The sequence below is a fragment of the Scylla paramamosain genome, chromosome 26 (genome assembly GCF_035594125.1).
Source record: "Scylla paramamosain isolate STU-SP2022 chromosome 26, ASM3559412v1, whole genome shotgun sequence".
Lineage (NCBI taxonomy): Eukaryota > Metazoa > Arthropoda > Malacostraca > Decapoda > Portunidae > Scylla > Scylla paramamosain.
In genome coordinates this window covers 8,053,566-8,066,648 of record NC_087176.1, presented here as the reverse complement: position 1 = coordinate 8,066,648, position 13,083 = coordinate 8,053,566, and the positions used below count along the sequence as shown (strand labels likewise).

The following is a 13,083-nucleotide window of genomic DNA, read 5'->3' as shown; positions in this document are numbered from 1 at the left end:
TAAATTGACCGTGAAATTGAGGAGCCTGAGGAACACGAGATACATACAATGAGGTTGATAAGTTTAGTACTGTGGTGGTTTTCATATCCCTTCTACTCGTTTCTCCTCCTTGTTTCTCTTTCTCTTTCTCTCGGGGTCGGAGCGCTCAGTTGGGGGCATCCACCTTTGTATTAAGGGGAACTTGGCGGGGCAGGAGAGTGATGGAAGGGGGAATGGGGGAGAAAGGGGGAGGGGAATGCGAATTGTTTCAGTTTGCCAGATTGTTTTGTCTTTTTTTTTTTTTTTTTTTCATTCGCCGGTGGAAAATGTATTGGTGTCAGTTACTACCTGCCAGAACAGAGGGGGAGGAGGGGGAGGAGGTGGTGGAGGTGGTGGAGGTGGAGGAGGTGGTGGAGGAGGAAGAGGAGGAAGAGGAGGAGGAGATGATGGTGGTGGTAGCGCATTTCAGGGACAGTTGATAGGCCAGCGGAGAGGATAAGAGCGTGGTGCCAAGGTCGGTGGTAGTGGTGGTTGTGGCGGCTTGAGGGTCAGTAGCGTCAGTAGCGGGCGTGGCAGGGACAGTACCAGCAGTGCCCGTCGCCCCTTCTTGCACTCGGCCACGCCCCGCTGCGCCTTAGCCTCCGGGGCGCGCGTGGCTTCAGACTGTCGAGTGCCCGGGAGGAAGCAGCAGCCGGGGCTATGTATAGTGGCGATGGGAACTGTGAAGGTGCTTAAGGATCTGTTCAGAAACGCTTCGCTCTTTCACCACTACTATTTTCAAAGGCCACAGAGAGATTAACCGGGTTCTCAAGAGTGTTTATCTCGTTCATAGTTTAGAAATCTTATCAGTCTTTCACTGGAACCTTAAGAGCACCCTTCAAAGCCCGTGTCACTGCAATGAAAGCCTCTTGAAACTAGTGGAGGTGCGGCCAGAAGTGTTTTGGAATATGGTCCTGTGATGGTGTCGTGGTGCAGTGGTGACTTGTGGTGCTTCCAGAGGTGCTTCCAGTAGTGCATCAACAAATGGAGAAGAAACAGGAGCTTTAACTTGCATCCCTGAGAAGAAATCATAATTTGTCTTACGGTTCCTGGCTCTCAGTTCCTCAACCACTCCAGTCACCCCAGTCTTCGTACCGTCGCATCTCCAAGCCACCGCAATGAACTCCCAAAGGCGCCTCGTAAGGTCCTTGCGTGACTGTTACCACCGCCACTAACGCTCCCTTGCTTGGACGCCTTCTCCTCTTTCCTGCCGCCCCTTCGCTGCCCTGGGACTGCCTGGCGAAGGAATGGAAGGGATTTTGAAAGGATCACCCGAAGGAGTTTGTGATGAAATGATGGAGACTGAAGAGGAATATGTTAGTTGAAAGGACTTCCTCGTGTCTTTGTTCTGCCCTATGTCTCTCTGTGCCTTTGTTGTGGAGGAAAGGTGGAGGGGGAGCTGGAGGAAAGGGAGGGACTGTCAGGACACGTGGAGGAAGTGAGGGAGGGAAGAAAGGGTAGAGGAAGGAGGTCTTAAAAAGGATGTAGGTGTCTTTGTGTTGTCTTGTGCCTGCGTGGAGGAGGTGGAGGAGGTGGAGGAAGTGAGGGGAGCGATGGAGGAGGTGAAGGGAGAGGGAAGGAAAGTTAAAAGTGGATTTGACTCCGTTTGTTTTCATTAATATTGATTGATTTGACCCACTCACTCCTCCTCCTCCTCCTCCTCCTCCTCCTCCTCCTCCTCCTCCTCCTCCTCCTCCTCCTCCTCCTCCTCCTCCTCCTCCTCTTCCCGCATGTCAACAGCCTTTATCTGTATTGCATTCCATCAAGAGAGAGAGAGAGAGAGAGAGAGAGAGAGAGAGAGAGAGAGAGAGAGAGAGAGAGAGAGAGAGAGAGAGAGAAGGGCGTGGCAGAAAAAAAGGAGGAAAAAAGAAGGCTTATAGATGAAGGAAGTTATAGGGAGTGGGAGAGGAGGGAGGGAATGAGGGAGGAAGGAAGGGAGGGAAGGTGTACGGAAGTCTAGGTGTTATTCCCTCCCCTTCCCTCCATATCTCCCCTCCCTCTTTCTTTTCCCTCCATCCGTCCCTCCCGTCTTCCCTCCCTCTCTTCTTCCCTCCCTTTTAGACGCCCCCCTCCTCCTCCCTCCTGATCTGGAAGCCCGCCAAAGTGATTTCCTTCCACCTCTCTCTCTCTCTCTCTCTCTCTCTCTCTCTCTCTCTCTCTCTCTCTCTCTCTCTCTCTCTCTCTCTCTCTCTCTCTCTCTCTCTCTCTCTCTCTCTCTCTCTCTTCGCATATACTTCCTGGTTACTCCCTTACGAGAGAGAGAGAGAGAGAGAGAGAGAGAGAGAGAGAGAGAGAGAGAGAGAGAGAGAGAGAGAGAGAGAGAATTATTTGTTTAAGTCTGCCATTAAAACAAGTTCTCTTCGGTCATCTTCACCGCTCTCCCTCTCTCTCTCTCTCTCTCTCTCCTTCTACCCTCTCTCCCCTCCTCTCCCCACACACCTCTCCTCTCCCCTTCCTCTAACACCTTGCAACTTCCCCTCACCTCCTTTCCTCCCCTTACTCTTTGTCTATACCACTTCCCTTCCCCACTTCTCCCTCTTCTTCCCCTCACTTCCCCTCAACGTCCCCAATGCTCCTTTCCCCTCGACTGTTTTGGGCTCAGAGGAAATTTCCGGCCGTGAGGGAAAAAAGGAGGAAAAAGGAAAAAAATGTGAACACGTAGTGGTGGTGGTGGTGGTGAAGGAGGAGGAGAAAGAGGAAGAGGAAGAGAAATGATGTAATAGTGACAAATGAAGATTAAGAGATGACGGAAGAGAGATAGACAGATGATGGAGGGAAATGGGAAGTGAGAGGAGAGAGGGAGAGTGAGTGGATGAAAGAGAGAGAGAGAGAGGGGGGATGGGGATCTCGTTAATCATTAGGGTACACGTTTTATAATGAGGGGAGGGAATGGACTTGTGTAACTAATTATAGGTTATGAATGAAGGAGTGTAGGTGAGTGTAGGTGAGAGTGAGAGGAGGATGAGAGTAAGTGACTGTTTTTTGTTTTTATAATCTCGTTTGTTTTTATTTTATTTATATTGTCATTTTCATTTTCGTGGTGGTCTCTCTTTTTTATTTCTTTTCCTTTATTCACAGTTCACTTCTTTTCCTTTTTTTCTTTCTTTCACCCGTTCTTTCTATTATCTTTTTTTTTAGTTTATTTTCCGTCCTTCCTTCCTTCCTTCCTTCCTTCCTTCCTTCCTTCCTTCCTTCCTTCCTTCCTTCCATACACTTTCTCATATCTATATTTTCCCATCATCCTCCCAGCCTTCCTATCCTCTCCCTCCCTCCCTCCCTCCCTCCCTCCCTCCCTCCCTCCCTGCCTGCCTCTTCCTTCTCAGTCCATGCAGGGTGTGAAAGAAAGAATCTGTGTTTACCTGTGTAGTACCTGCGCAAACAAGGGAAAGGGAGGCAGGTAAACACAGCCCCTGCCTCGTCTTACCTGCCTCTCTCTCTCTCTCTCTCTCTCTCTCTCTCTCTCTCTCTCTCTCTCTCTCTCTCTCTCTCTCTCTCTCTCTCTCTCTCTTGAAATGTTTAAATTTTTCACTTTTTTATTGTTTCTCATCTTAGTTTGGTTTTTAAGTGTATTATTATTATTATTATTATTATTATTATTATTATTATTATTATTATTATTATTATTATTATTATTGCTAGGTTATGAGGGTAAAATGTGTGTTCTTTTCGGAATGTTTAAAAGTAGATGACTCTCTCTCTCTCTCTCTCTCTCTCTCTCTCTCTCTCTCTCTCTCTCTCTCTCTCTCTCTCTCTCTCTCTCTCTCTCTCTCTCTCTCTCGTGCATTTCGTGTTTCATTTTATATTTTGGAGTTAATTTTGTTTATTCCTTGATTACTCGCCAAGTTGAGACAAGATTTACTACAGAGAGAGAGAGAGAGAGAGAGAGAGAGAGAGAGAGAGAGAGAGAGAGAGAGAGAGAGAGAGAGAGAGAATGGCACATACTGGGTTCTGAGAAAGTAAAGTCTGGCACATAAGGGTTGGTGATGTGCCAAGTAACCCGAGCATTCTCTCTCTCTCTCTCTCTCTCTCTCTCTCTCTCTCTCTCTCTCTCTCTCTCTCTCTCTCTCTCTCTCTCTTTCCTTTCATCACCCAGGCTCAAAATATTTACTCCTTATTCCTAACACTGGCCAATGTGGTGAAAATCTTGACTATTTTAACTTTTTGTGACTTTTTGTGGTTAATAATAGTGGTTATGGTCCTGATGATGATAATGATGATGACGGTGGTGGTGGTGGTGGTGGTGGTATTGAGGGTATTGTTTATTATTTTATTCATTTTATTTATTATTTTGTTTTGTGGTGAGTTGCTGTAGTTAAAAAAAATAATGAAGAAAAAGTATATTAAAAAAGAAAGGAAATAATTTTTTTTATATGACAAATTACACTAAGTTCTTTATAATCATTATTTTCTTTTTTTCTCTTTTTTTTACTGTTTATTGTTTTATTTTATCTATTTACTTATTTATTCATCTATTTCTTTCTAGAGGTACTAAACATTCGCCAGGTGTAAAAATATTGACCAGGTGTAGCGCACGTACCTACTTGCTAATTACACACACTAGCAAGGGAGCAGTGTTCTTAGGTCCTCTAATTAGTACTTATATCATGATTCACGCACATAAAACTCAGTCGAGGGAAGGAAGCAGTGGTTGGGCGTGGGCGGGTGATGACTGGGCCAATGTGGTGAGTGGGCGTGAAGGCTGGTGAGTGAACGTGGCTTGTGTTGAGTGGGCGGAGACGTTTTGAGTGGGCTAGGCGTGTAATTTAGTGGGTGGTGTGTTTTTTTCAGTGGGCATGGCTTTTTCGAGTGGGCAGGGAACACGTGGTGGTGGGTGTGGCGTGTGGCAAGGGAGGGGGAGGTGGAGGCAGCTGTGTGTGTGTGGTGCTGTTATCCACTTATCCACAGACCAAGAGGTAACATTAGACGTGGCCTTGTGTCTTTCCATCTCGTCACACCAACCCTTGCCTCTATTTTTCATCCATTTCTTGCCTGCTTGCCGTCTATACCCCGTTTTCGTTCTTGCAATAGATATTTACCCCCTTAAAAAAAAAAATGATAATAATAAAGTAGATTGTGAGGGAGGAAAGCTTAGAAATTAGGAAAAGGGAAAAGGTGGGAGGGAGAAAAAAGGAAAAGTTTAAACCCACAAACATAAAAGCAACTTAGTAAGGAAATAAGGAAGCAAATAAATGAAGAGATAAAAAAAAATAAGGAAATAGCAGAGGATATAAATACAGCAGAAAGCAGACAAACAAGGCAATCAAGAAGGGAGGAAGAGAGAGAGAAAGAGACTAAGTAAAGAAGGAAGGAGGAAGAGGCACCGAAAAGAATGAGAGAGGAAGCAAGGAAGAGGAAGACTCGTTTAAATCGTAGAGGGTGTTCACTCTGCCTCTGATCGCTGTCAGGTGACCCCTTCAAGTCTGGCAGCCGCAGTATTTACCGTGAGACAGTAATAGCCGCGCTGCCTCTGCTCCGTCGCCCACCCTCACACCCTCACACCCTCCCTCACCATGAAACGCAGGCGACGCGGCGGTATATTAGCACCAGAGAGCTTCGGCAGGACTCAACTACGTCACAATCTTCGCCAGGAACTTCGTCATCAGATTAGAACGACGTTAGTATTGCGCGTCAAAAACTTAGTCAGTGTTTAATTTTAATGATTTTTGTCCTTTTTTTTTCCTCATACGTCAAATTACGTCAGACACTTTGGCGTTGTTTAAGATCAGTGATTTGTGTCCTTTTTTTTTCTTTTCTTGTGTCAAATGTTTCCTTGTCATTATTAGAACGTCAGCATCATAGTGTAGTGGAGACGGAAGCGCTGTTGTCATTAACTCATCGATATCACAGTGTCTTCTTGCTTGAGAAATCTAGGCGGCACGTGATGTCAATAATATCAGGCTTTCCTTACGCCAAAAGCTTCCGTCAACCCATCAGAAACATTACAGTGGCAATTCCAGTGTCTCCCTGCGTCAGAAACTTGGTAAGAGTCGTAACATTGGGCTTTCCTTGCGCCAAAAACTTCGTCATCATATCAGAAACATTACGGTACCAATTCCAGTGTCTCCCTGCGCCAGAAAGTTGATAAGAGTCATAGCATTGAGCTTTCCTTGCGCCAAAAACTTCATCATAACATTGGGCTTTCCTTGCGCCAAAAACTTCGTCTTCGTATCAGAAACATTACAGTGGCAATTTCAATGTCTTCCTGCGTCAGAAACCTGGTAAGAGTCATAACATTGATCTTTCCTTGCGCCAAAAACTTCATCATATTTGAATAATTGAGAAGGTTTAATTACGTCCAAATTTTCATCGGCTTGCGTCAGAAAATTTGTCACCACATGAGGTCAACAATACCAGGCTCTCCTTGGCGTCGAAAACCTCATCATTTCACAACAATGTCAGTCATGTCTAGTGCCAAAATGTATCTATCTCAACAAACACATCGTAACTTTCCCTGCGTCGTTATCGTATCCATCAGCACATCATCCTGGCAACAACAGTCTCCATACGTCAGAAGTTTCACCAGAATCATCAGCGTATCTTTGCATCCTATTATTCTCCTTACCTCTTTCTTATCTCTCTTTTTCCCTTCTCTACTTCATCTCTCTTCCTTTTCTCTTCCTATCTCTCTTGTCTCTCTTATTTAACAGGGTCTCCATACGTCAAACACTAACACAGAATATATCAGGCCCAAGTTTCAACACAATATCTTAATCCAGAATCATCAGCGTATCTTTGCATTCTCTTATTCCTCTTTATCTCTTTCGTATCTCCTTTTTCCTCTCTCTACTTCATCTCTCTTCCTTTTCCTTTCCTGTCTCCCTTGTCTCTCTTATTTAACATTCTCAATACGTCAGACGCTCTAACACAAAATATATCCGGTCCTAAAGGGCGTCAGCGTATTTTGGCGTCAAACAACACACTTCGAGACGTCAGGAGCAGCGTCACTATGCGGCCAAAACAACACCAGTGCCCCTCTCACGTCAAGAACCACGCCAGCTCATTATCTCCAACTCAAAAATAACTACAGAACCAGAGAGAGAGAGAGAGAGAGAGAGAGAGAGAGAGAGAGAGAGAGAGAGAGAGAGATGCATAGATTAAACATATATAAACACACGATAGAAGGATGTCACAGGTGCAATGAAAGGAAGAGAGGAGGAGGAGGAGGAGGAGGAGGAGGAGGAGGAGGAGGAGGAGGAGGAGGAGGAAGTGACATGGAGTGTGGGCGCAGTGGAGTTGACTGTACCCGAGAGAGAGAGAGAGAGAGAGAGAGAGAGAGAGAGAGAGAGAGAGAGAGAGAGAGAGAGAGAGAGAGAGAGAGAGCCAGGTGGGCACTCATGACTACAAGGAGGCATGACTACCTCTCCCTGACACGCTATCCTCTCACTCCACTCTCACTCTCTATCTCTCACTTCTCTTTTTAACCCTTGATATCTCTCTCTCTCTCTCTCTCTCTCTCTCTCTCTCTCTCTCTCTCTCTCTCTCTCTCTCTCTCTCTCTCTCCTCTCATTCTCTCTCTCTCTCTCTCTCAGGAAATCTAGTGTTGCCAAGTTTGCAGTATTAAACGAGTCTTTGGATACACCTGAGAACTTCCTACAGTAGCTCGATAACACGTTCCAGTACACCCAGGAAGAGCACACAGAGAGAGAGAGAGAGAGGAGAGAGAGAGAGAGAGAGAGAGAGAGAGAGAGAGAGAGAGAGAGAGTTGACGTCTGTGTAGGAAGCTAGTCTGTCTTAGATCATATTTTGCTCCTAACGCCTTCCCTGCGATCTGGAGCAATTCACAAGGCTAAAGTCAATGTGCTATTAAGCCTTTTAGAACATCGGCAAGAAAGAAAAGCGTGCGAGAAAGAATAGATTTTGTAATGTTTACTCAGTGTGATGGTCAGAGGTGGCTGTGGAATAATATAAAAAAAAATACCTGAGTGGTTTGTGAGTAAGGAACATGTCAGATAGAAAGAAGAGGCAGTGGAAAAGGCTAGATCCTCCATTATTTTGTCAGTGTGATACTCAGTGGTGGCCGAACTGGTAGAACAATACAAAAAAAAAAATGTCTTAGAGTGGTTTGTGAGTAAGGAAACGTCAAATAACAGTGAAACGGCTAAAAGCAACGTTATGGTGTGAAGGTCCGTGTTTATTCATGCTTCTCCTCATCTGCAGGCCACTTACACCCATAGGAGGCGATGAAGGAGGTGGAAGTGGCGTTATAACGTAATTTCAGGCGTGACTCGCTCCTCTCCTCCCTCATGACAGCGGGCGAGGGGCCAGCCACCAGGAGAGGGTGCAGTGGGGGGGCTGGGCACGGGAGGATAGAAGCAGGCGGTTGGCACAGCGGCGCGGCTCAGTGTGTTGTGCCCCGCTAGACAGAGCCGCCCGCCACAGCTGTGCAGGGTTAGCGGGGCGGGGCGTGTGCTGCGGGACGTTTACCAGGCGTGTGCAGGGCGTGTGCTGCTCTCCACGGGCGTTCCTGAAGGCGGTGCAGGCAAGGCGTGGCTGTGTGCTGTGGTTACCGGGCCTAGGCGGGGTGTTGGTCTGAGTCAAGGGAGGACTAAGAGGACCACTGCTTGGTTTTGGGGTCCAGCGTGGCCTCCTGCAGGGTCGGAGAGGTGCAGTGTCTATTGGAGTCACCGCAGGGCAGCATGGGACCCAATCTGCCGCCTCACCATGTTCAGCATCATCGCTACTATACTACCTGTTGTACGTGTTTGAGTCCCCGCTGCCAAGCCTATATGGTGTCACTGCCCCCACCACGGGATAGTGTACGGCGCCCTTGAGTCTCTCTCTCTCTCTCTCTCTCTCTCTCTCTCTCTCTCTCTCTCTCTCTCTCTCTCTCTCTCTCTCTCTCTCTCTCTCTCTCGTAACTACCGCGTCCTTGTTTACCTCGCTTTTTAGCCCAAGGACTGACCGTCGCTCACCCGCGGCCCTGGCTGAGGCGTGACCGAGGGCGCCGTACATGCTTAGGCACGGATGGGCTGAATTAAGGGCGTGTCTGGGCGTAGGCGTGTTAATGCGTGTGTCTTAGGTGAATGAGGCAATTGTGACTCTTAATGACAGGTTAATTGTGGGTAATTTGATTGTATGAGGCCTTAGGTTTGTGTAGGTGTGGGTTGTAATGGACCATATTCTGAGACTCCTCTGCACCGCATCTCCTCGACATTTTAAAGGCTTTAGTTGAAGTTGCTTGGGATTTTTAAATGTTTTTACTGTTCTAGTGACAGATTAACAAGATTTCTGCATTATTAACAGGAGGAACACTCTTGAGAACCCGGCTAGTCATCTCAGTGGCATTGGAAAACAGTTGTAATGGGAGAGCAGAGCGTTTCAGAATACTGGTAATCCCTGAGTGGTGGTTAGGTTAGGTTAGCTTGGTAGGGTGAAGTGAGTGTAGGTGGGTAGTATTATTGAGTCCTTCCCGACGCACTGCCAGAGGGACAACACCGCTGATTAACTGGTGGGCGAAGGCTGAGGGTCGTGGGGGCTGCCAAAGGTGAGCGGGAGCAGCTGTTGTGTGGCCCCGCTGCTGCTGTGCATTAAGTAGCCATCTGGAGTTGGGTGACGGGGAGCTGTGTTAAGGGTGACATGGCTGTGTTGTGTCAAAAAGAATCGGAGGTTGAATCCTTGCTTTTGATGTGATGAATAGTTAGAAAGGGGAGGTTTTCTTGTATAAAACTGAAAAAAAGGAGTTTTTGCTGCATAAAAAACGAGAGCACGACAGTTTAAATGCTGTACAGGTGTGAAAATTACTTAAATTATATGCCATGAGTTAGGGAAAAATAGATTTGAGTGTATTACTTTGTGTATAGGGAAAAATAAAGGGTTCAGAATACTGTGTAAAGGGGACAAAAGCTTTTACTCTCTCCGCTATAGGCTAAAAGAGACATGTTTGAGCACTAAGCAAGCAGTAAAGGGTTGAATAGATGGCGAACAAGAAAGAGAGAAGCTGCAAAGGATACAACTATGGTTTAGATACAATAAAAAGAGAACACAAGGGCTTATATTCCTTGCCAGGGTTAGAAGAGTTGGGATGAGTGCTGTGAAAAGAGTTAGAGACATGCTGTGTGACGTGAGTAGATGATTGAAGAGATAAAGGGGAGCTGTGTTATTATAGAGAAGCTCACCATGGTAGTTACTGTATAAAGGGAACAAGAGGGATGAAATTCCTCGCCAGGGTCAGAAAAGGTAGGCTGAAGTGCTGTGGTGATGCTGTGTGCCAGAGATGCAGAATAGGTTGTGTTGCTGTGGTGAGAAGGGTCGAGTCAGTGGTGTGCCAGAGGCGGAGGGGAGAGGCTGTGGTGCTGTGCCAGGGCGGGAAATGAGGGAGTGAGAGGGAGGTTTTGAGAGAAGGAAGAGGGGAGGAGGGAAGGAGAGTAGGGAGAGGGAGGGAGAGTTAGGCAGGCACATATTTATACCTCGTGAGCTGACTGTCATGTAAGAACCTGCATGGGAGAAAGGAATGTACTCTCACTTAGACTTGTATTCTGAAACGCTTAGCTCTCTCACCACGACTATTCTCCAAGGCCACAGAGATGATTAGCCGGGTTCTCTAGGGATATTTCTCCTGATAATACTGTAGAAACTAAAGTTAATCTGTCGCTAGAACCATGAAAATACCCTTAAAAACCCGTGTCATTCACATAGTGCCTTTTGAATGTAGTGAAGGTGCGGAGCGGGTGTTGCAGAATATGGTGCTTACTCCTACCTGTAATTCAATGTTAGGAATTACTCAGTGCAGAGGGAACGCAATAGGCACAGATACTGAACACTAGAAAAATTACTGACAACCTTTCTGCAGCAAACCTCGTATAGAAGTCATGTTTACAATACCCAGGGGTTTACTTATATAAAGGATAATATTTACAGTACCATGATAGACGAGACAAAACCACTTATTCCATCTCTGCGTTCTCTTCTCTCCTCACTCAGTACCGTCTGATAAGCAGGGGTGGTGTTTACAAAAGCTGGCTAATGTTTACAGGGATCTTGGCTGACTTAATCACATTTACAGTATTTCGTCTACCTGCCTGTCTGTCCTAGCTCGTGTTTACAAAAGGTTAGATGTTTACTGACGAGAGAGAGAGAGAGAGAGAGAGAGAGAGGAGAGAGAGAGGAGAGGAGAGAGAGAGGGAGAGAGAGAGAGAGAGAGATTTGATACTCCCTCTGAATTAAAGAAAAAAAAAACTAAATCATATGAACGAAGTGTGAAATGTGGTGTGTGTGTCAGAGAGAGAGAGAGAGAGAGAGAGAGAGAGAGAGAGAGAGAGAGAGAGAGAGAGAGAGAGAGAGAGAGAGACTTCCACCATAAACACACTGCATTAAAACATACCTCTAGCTCAAAATAAACAACAGAACCCCTTTTAGCTGAGTGTCACTGGGTAGACTGGTTGGAATACGAGTAAATAAATGCATAGATCACTGGTATTGACTCCCTTGTAGTTTTCTTCGTATTAGTGAGGGAGAGGCAGAGAGTGTAAAGAGGTTCATTATTACCTCGACACGCCTGCCCTTGGAGAGAGAGAGAGAGAGAGAGAGAGAGAGAGAGAGAGAGAGAGAGAGAGAGAGAGAGAGAGAGAGAGAGAGAGAGAGAGAGAGAGAGAATTTCCCCTCTGAAAAAAATATTAGAACGCTAGAAATCACATGAACAAAGTGTGTAATGTGCCTTGTGTGTGTGTGTCGTGTGTGTGTGTGTGTGTGTGTGTGTGTGTGTGTGTGTGTGTGTGTGTGTGTGTGTGTGTGTGTGTGTACCAGGCCATGTCTCACCCTAGCGTGGTCTCTTCCCCAGCTTTCAGCCCTCGAGGGTGATGCGACAGACGACCCTCACGTGTTTAGGGTAAGGCAGGTTGAGCAGGAGGGAATCTAGTGTGATGTCACCCTTTAAACTCACCCTTACGTCACCTTGAACTCCTAGTGCCACCCTCTAAATGTTAGCAGTGAGAGACTAGTTATCCTGTTTAAACGTTGCTAGTGAATTAGGTCATGGTGTTTAGTGAAAAATGTTTGTGTTAGCCAGAGAAAAACGTTGTAGTGAAAAACGTTTGAATGTTAGTCTAAGAAAAACGTTACTAGTGAAAAACGTTTGAATGCTAGCCTGACAAACGTTGCTAGTGTAAGACGTTTGAATCTTAGCCTGACAAAACGTTGCTAGTGAAGAACGTTTGAATATTAACTTGAAAAAACGTTGCTAGAGAGACGTTTGAATATTAGCCTGACAAAACGTTGCTAGTGAAAAACGTTTGAATGTTAGCCTGACAAAACGTTGCTAGTGTAAAACGTTTGAATGTTAGTCTGACAAAACGTTGCTAGTGAAGAACGTTTGAATATTAGCCTGAAAAAAAAATGTTCCAGCGTGATTTACTCATGACATCCTTGAAAACGTGATATATTTTTTAGAGTGTCACCTTTATAGAGGCCACAGTGCCATTGTTGCAGTGTTGTTTGGTGTTATGTTGTGTTGTGGACTGTGCTTCCGTTGTGGAGAAAAAAAAATGTGTGTGTGTGTGTGTGAGAGAGAGAGAGAGAGAGAGAGAGAGAGAGAGAGAGAGAGAGAGAGAGAGAGAGAGAGAGAGAGAGAGAGACCCCAGTGACCGTCTCTCTCTCTCTCTCTCTCTCTCTCTCTCTCTCTCTCTCTCTCTCTCTCTCTCTCTCTCTCTCTCTCTCATATTTATATTTCTCTCCTCCTCTCGCTATCTCCTCCAACCTTCTTGCGTCTTCTCTTTCTCCTCACTATCTCTTCCCCTCCCTCTCTCCCTCGCTGAGTCACCGTCTTTACACCTGCCAACTCCTCCTCCTCCTCCTACTCCTCCTCCTCCTCCTCCTCCTCCTCCTCCTCCTCCTCCTCCTCCTCCTCCTCCTCCTCCTCCTCCTCCTCCTCCTCCTCCTCCTCCTCATGTGTACTTTATATGTCGCCCTCACTTGCCTACACCCAAGTCTTCCTTGTTGCTCCTTCTCCTCCTCCTCCTCCTCCTCCTCCTCCTCCTCCTCCTCCTCCTCCTTTTATTTTTCCTTGTTTAAGAAAGCTTTTTTTTTTTTTTGTGAAACGAGAGAGACGCGTGTGTGTGTGTGTGTGTGTGT

At 46.2% G+C, this 13,083-nt stretch overlaps 1 protein-coding gene across 4 annotated transcripts in view; it reads left to right on the top strand.

Moving 5' to 3' along the window:
* Positions 1–13,083, top strand: part of LOC135113680 (unconventional myosin-XVIIIa-like) — a 189,535-nt gene that overhangs the window by 130,361 nt on the left and 46,091 nt on the right. Inside the window, exon 1 of one of the 4 annotated variants that reach the window (XM_064029148.1) lies at positions 8,351–8,497. The exons of the other annotated variants lie outside the window; for them this stretch is intronic. The gene's annotated coding sequence lies outside the window, so the exon portion shown is untranslated. Of the gene's footprint in view, positions 1–8,350; positions 8,498–13,083 lie in introns of those variants that run through there. 4 annotated transcript variants of the gene reach the window in all.